The following is a 6,000-nucleotide window of genomic DNA, read 5'->3' as shown; positions in this document are numbered from 1 at the left end:
CAGCATTACTGGAAATCTTTGAATAGAAACCAGACTGTAAAAACCACGTGGATCCAGCCCACCTACATGAGAAAGTGGAAAGGCAGACAGTGAGTTAGGGGGATTATTGCTCCTCCAACGACTAGTACTTGGGAGGGGGAGGAGCAGAAGGGGCCCCTTCTCTCTCGCTGTGCCATTCTTGTCATCTGGGTCCCCAAAGTAGCCTTGCTTAAGCCCAGAATGAACACAGTCTCTAGAAAAAATTCTCCTTCAGCTTTTGGTCTTCACTCCTCTAATTTCTGGGGCTCAAATTCAGTCCTAGGATCCAGGAACAGACGGTAAGTCATTACTTCCATTGTCCCCTACAACCACAGTTTTAACTGAAAATGGAGAATTGGTAAATAAGTGGCAGTATCAAGACTACATGATTATCTGTATCCAGTATGGTATCGGAGCTGAGTGGATGCCGGAGTGTGAGGCCTTGGTCATCACCTTGTGCATCTGCCCTACAAGATGCAGCCCCAGGTGTTGGCTCATTTCTAAGCGTGTGAGTGTGTACATCTGACGCGGTGTGTCCCCAGGTGTATCGGGGTCCAACATGGACGCAGAAGGCTGACCCTGGACGCCCCGGTGGGACGCGTTAGAGCGTGTGCGCCCGTCTGGTTCCCGGCGCGTGCCCAGGTGTGCGCGCGGCCCGCGCAGGCAGGTACACCGTCCCTCCTCCAGGGGGCGCCGCCGGGGGCGGCCTCCCGGGGCGGCCGCGCCAGCCTCGGCCAGGATTTCCGCTCCGCCTCCCGGGATCGCTCTCCCCGACGGCGCCGCGCTCCGAGGCAGGTGAGGCGCTGGGCTCGGGCCGAGCCGGGGTCCCTGTCCCCCCCCCCCCGCCGCGAGGGTGCCCTAGAGCCCCCGGGGACTCGGGGTGTTGCTGCCGGCGCGTCGCGCCAGGGCGGAGTCCGGGGCCCGCGTGAGTCGGGGAGGGAGGGTGGGGGATGGAGCGGGGAGGGACGGCGGTTGGGGGGCGAGGGGCGGAGGCAGAGCCTGGGCCGTGAAGGGACGCGGGCGCCTGCGGGACCCGCTGGAAATTCGGGGACACGGGGCCTCTATGCGCGTCCACACGTTGCTCCGCGCAGCGCGAGGCGGACGCCACTGCCAGAACGACTGGGGGCAGGAAGAGTTGGGAATTGCCTGCAGGTGTGCACGCTGCCCCTTCCTAGTAAGGAAGAAGCGATGACCATTTTAGGAGGTAGTTTTAAAAGAATCTCGCAGTATAATGAGGCCGACACTTTCGAGAAATTCTGTTTTTAACTGGAGATTCTTGTTTGCGAGGAGACCAGAAGCTGCAAAAGAAAAAAAACAAAACTTCTGGCGTTTGTCAGTTTCTGAGCTCAGGTTCCTTTGGAGCCGTTAGTGACACAGCTGAGTTTTTGGAGAATTTCTCTTACTGCCTTGATTACGAAATATGGTTACTGAGCTTTCACTCTGTTGGCCAAAGAGAGCACCGCAGCTGCCCTGGAAACCCTAAATAGGTGCAAGGTTATTTGAACACACCTTTCTGACTCCAGGCTGACTGTTAATATTGAACTGATAAGAAAATGAGACTTGTGGCCACGTCTTCTCAAAGCAGGTTATTAATTTTGCTCAATGTCCCAGGGAGAAATCCTGTATTAAAAACTAAAGTGTCTCTCTAAGGGTGTGGAGAAAAGGGAACCCTCTTGCACTGTTGGTGGGAATGTCAATTGATACAGCCACTATGGAGAACAGTATGGAGGTTCCTTAAAAAACTAAAAATAGAACTACCATACCACCCAGCAATCCCACTACTGGGCATATACCCTGAGGAAACCATTATTCAAAAAGAGTCATGTACCAAAATGTTCATTGCAGCTCTGTTTACAATAGCCAGAACATGGAAGCAACCTGTGTCCATTGACAGGTGAATGGATAAAGAAAATGTGGCACATATATACAATGGAATATTACTTAGCCATAAAAAGAAACGAAATTGAGTTATTTGTAGTGAGGTGGATGGACCTAGAGTCTGTCATACAGAGTGAAGTAAGTCAGAAAGAGAAAAACAAATACCATATGCTAACACATATATATGGAATCTAAGAAAAAAAATGCTTCTGAAGAACCTAGGGGCAGGACAGGAATAAAGAGACAGACGTAGAGAATGGACTTGAGGACACGGGGAGGGGGAAGGGTAAGCTGGGACGAAGTGAGAGAGTCACATGGACATATATACACTACGAAATGTAAAATAGATAGCTAGTGGGAAGCAGCCACATAGCACAGGGAGATCAGCTCAGTGCTTTGTGACCTCCTAGAGGGCTGGGATGGGGAGGGTGGGAGGGAGACGCAAGAGGGAGGAGATATGGGGATATATGTATATGCATAGATGATTCATTTTGTTATAAAGCAGAAACTAACACACCACTGTAAAGTAATTATATGCCAATAAAGATGTTAAAAAAAAAACCCCAAAAACTGAAGGGTCTCTTAAATCAGTTGGATTGACCCAATATAAAGAGTAGGTCTTTTTTTAATATATAATTTTATTTATTTATTTATTTTTGGCTGCGTTGGGTCTTCGTTGCTGCATGCAGGCTTTCTCTGGTTGTGGCAAGCGGGGGCTACTCTTCGTTGTGGTGTGTGGGCTTCTCATTGCGGTGGCTTATCTTGTTGCGGAGCATGGGCTCTAGGCGCGCGGGCTTCAGTAGTTGTGGCTCGCGGGCTCTAGAGCACAGGCTCAGTAGTTGTGGCGCACGGGCTTAGTTGCTCCGCGGCATGTGGGATCTTCCTGGACCAGGGCTCGAACCCGTGTCCCCTGCATTGGCATGTGTATTCTTAACCACTGCACCACCTGGTCTCACTCACTTAATTGAAATGCTAATATGGAGAGCCCCCGCAGGTTGCCCGCATTCTCCCAAAATGCCTTGTTTTCCTGAACTGACTCCCAGGAGACGCCAGAAGTCCCTGAATAAGCAGGCTGCCCGGGTAGAGAGCATTGTATTTCAAACGCTGAGTTTGCAAAGGTAAATTAATTTCTAATTGGTGGACCTTTGTACAGAAGTGTTTTGGACTAGCTGACCTCGAAAACAAGGGTGCTGACGATTAGCACTAGTCCTAGAGAAGGTGTTTATTCACGCTGGCCTTAGGTAGCCGGCAGCAGGAAGTATATAGAATAGAGCAGGGATAGAAACCGATACTGTTGAAGTTTTTTAATTACCTGTACATTTCCCTCTTAATTTATGTAGTAAGATCTCTTGAACGTTCCAATCTGGGTCAGCTCTTCCAAGTGGAGTCATTGAAGGGCTTTGTACCCACAGTCAGCCGGGCCTTTCCGAGGGGGTAGGGGAACCCCTGCAGGCCGGCGTGGAGGTGAGTGCTGCAGTGTTTGCAGACGGACTGGTCCCAAGGAAGGGTATAACAGGAGGACAAAATTCAAGTGATCTTAGCAGTCTTTTCTAGAACCTCCTCCATCCAGAGGGATTTTATTAAGAGAGTGTTGGTTAAACAGGGCCAGCATCTTGTTTAACAGGAATTTGGTCTTTAATTGAAGGTCTCTCGGTCGGTGAAACTGCTCAGGGCAAGTCAGCCTTGCCTCGGTTGGATCTGAGAGCTGTGTAGGCAGAGCTTACACTGTGAAAGGTGTTATTATTACCCTCCCCCCCCACACACACACAATGGGGTTTACAGAGAAGACCAAGTTACTAGAAGTCTCTGGGTTTGTATGGCATCATGAGGTAATAGACATGGTCAATAGCTAAAATGTTAAGGAGGATGAAGCATAATAAATGCCCAACGGCGGTTGGAGCCCAGGGAGATGAATTCCCTGCGGAGGACTCGGGGAGGTCACGTTTGGGCTTTACCTTGGGCCCAGAGTAGAATTTTTATAGGCAGAGGAGTGGAATGGGGGCGGGCATTCCTGGTGGTGGATGCCTGGAGCAAGATAAGAAGCTTAAAAGGTAGCCATTGTGAGAGAGATGGGCGAAACTCTGTAAGGAGGGTGGGAGGCCTGTCTAGAGAGAAAGGCTGTCTGGAGATAAATTCTACTTTTTGATCAAAGCTCTGATTTTTCCCCCCTTTTTATTAAAGCAAATATAAAAGTAAAGGGGATAGTATAATGAACTTCCATATATCCATCAAATAGATTTAACAGTTGGTTAAAACGATTTCTCTTTTTGGCCATATCTGCTTCATCTTCTTGTTGAAGCAGTTTAAATTGCAGATAACAATATTCACCCCTAAGCAGTGTGGTGTGCACCTCCAGAAAAGGGCATTTTCTTGTATAAGCATAATACCATTGTCACCTCCTAATCAAATTGAGGATAATTCCTTAATGTTTTCTAAAACCCAGTCCACAGATTTCCTTGATTGCCTCAGCAATGCACTTTTACTGTTGGTTTGTGTGAATCATAATGGGCCACACGTGGTGTTTTGTTGAGTATCTGTTGCCTCTTAATCTAGGACAGGGGGTTGGCAAATTTAATGAAAAGGGCCAGTTACTAACTCTTTAGGCTTTTCAGGCCATGTGGGCTCCATTGCAGCTACTCAGCTGTGCTGTCCTACAGAAGCAGCCATGGATGATACGAACATAAGTGAATGAGCATGGCTGTGTTCCAATAAAATTTTGTTTTCAAAGTTTTTTGTTTTAAACTCCACCAGCAGGCAGCAGTTATCCGAGGGCCAAAGTTTGCTGACCCTGGTCTAGAGCAGTCCTGTGGGCTTCTTTAATGCCAGTGATTTACTGGCATTGCTCGGTTGGCTATGGGTGGCTCTCATTCCGGATTTACTCAGCTTTCTGTGTAGTGTGTTCCTCTGGCCCCTGTATCTCCTGTAAACTGGAAGGTAGATCTAAAGGCTTAATTAGAGTCAGAGTCACCATTCACGGCAAGTATACTTCAGATGTGGTTTGGTGGTTCGAATTTTTTTTTTTTTTTTTTTTGCGGTACGCGGGCCTCCCACCGCCGCGGCCCCTCCCGCAGCGGAGCACAGGCTCCGGACGCACGCGCAGGCTCAGCGGCCATGGCTCACGGGCCCAGCCGCTCCGCGGCACGCGGGACCCTCCCGGACCGGGGCACGAACCTGCGCCCCCTAGCACAGGCAGGCGGACTCTCAACCACTGCGCCACCAGGGAAGCCCCGAATTTTTTTTTAAAATAAATTTATGGCTTCAAAAGACTCGGAAACCCCCATTCAGGAAGCTCCATATTCCTAAAATAAGCTTTGCCTGATGGCTGAAGATACACTTTTTTTCCGTTCTCATTTTCCTTACTTGAAGGAGAGGATGTAGCTGCTATTTCTCAAGAAAGTCCAGAACTTTGAACCCCTCTGCTAGGCCGGTGCGAGCTTCCTGCTCTTCTAGGCATCCTGCGGCCCCTTGGGCTGGTGGATCCCGTTTTTGCACTGAATGGCAGTTCCCTCCATGGCCCACCCCCAAGGTCTGAGACGCCATCCAGGGGGCTGGGTGAAGTGCTTTTGTCTTTTAAGCCCCTCGTCTCTTAAACTCTCAGGTTTCTTCACTCCCCTTCCTCTTCATCTCACCCCTGGCAGGACTGAGAACTGGATACTTGTCCATGGGCTCCTGGTCACGCTGTGAGGCGGGACGGCTTCTGGTGTCCTGTTCAGAAGGATTCTGCGGTCAAACGCTTTTCAGACTCCGACTCACTATGATGTGGGATTCCAGGGCAACACGGTTTTGAAGAAACAAGCTTACAGGTGAGAGTTGTTTTTTCCTCTGTTCTGGAGTGTTTGCTGTTCCTAAACTGTAGAACACCAGAGGAGGTATCTTGATAAGAGTGTCAGTTGGGAGTCCTGTCTTTTTGTCTTTTAGGAATAGTAGGGAAACTGTTCTTCCCTGAACACATGTTTCCAGATAATGTGCCTTTGGTCTTTTTCTTACTGATGTGTAAGAATTCTTTATACATTGAGGGTGCTAATCTTTTGTCATATATGTTACACCCCCCCCCTTTTTTTTTTACTTTGTTTACAGTACTTACACTCTGCAGAAACATTTAAT

General features: G+C 49.0%; 1 protein-coding gene across 6 annotated transcripts in view; it reads left to right on the top strand.

Moving 5' to 3' along the window:
• Positions 1-727: 727 nt before the first annotated feature.
• The window catches only part of GGACT (gamma-glutamylamine cyclotransferase), a 46,754-nt gene continuing 41,481 nt past the window's right edge, over positions 728-6,000 (top strand). For 2 of the 6 annotated variants that reach the window (XM_060080293.1, XM_060080289.1), the window contains exon 1: positions 5,665-5,699. The gene's annotated coding sequence lies outside the window, so the exon portion shown is untranslated. Of the gene's footprint in view, positions 814-862; positions 944-5,534; positions 5,700-6,000 lie in introns of those variants that run through there. The other 4 variants (XM_060080292.1, XM_060080294.1, XM_060080296.1 and 1 more) reach the window with 4 other exon arrangements.

The sequence above is a fragment of the Mesoplodon densirostris genome, chromosome 17 (genome assembly GCF_025265405.1).
Source record: "Mesoplodon densirostris isolate mMesDen1 chromosome 17, mMesDen1 primary haplotype, whole genome shotgun sequence".
In the NCBI taxonomy this organism is placed as follows: Eukaryota; Metazoa; Chordata; class Mammalia; order Artiodactyla; family Ziphiidae; genus Mesoplodon; species Mesoplodon densirostris.
This window is presented reverse-complemented; position numbering and strand designations above follow the sequence as displayed.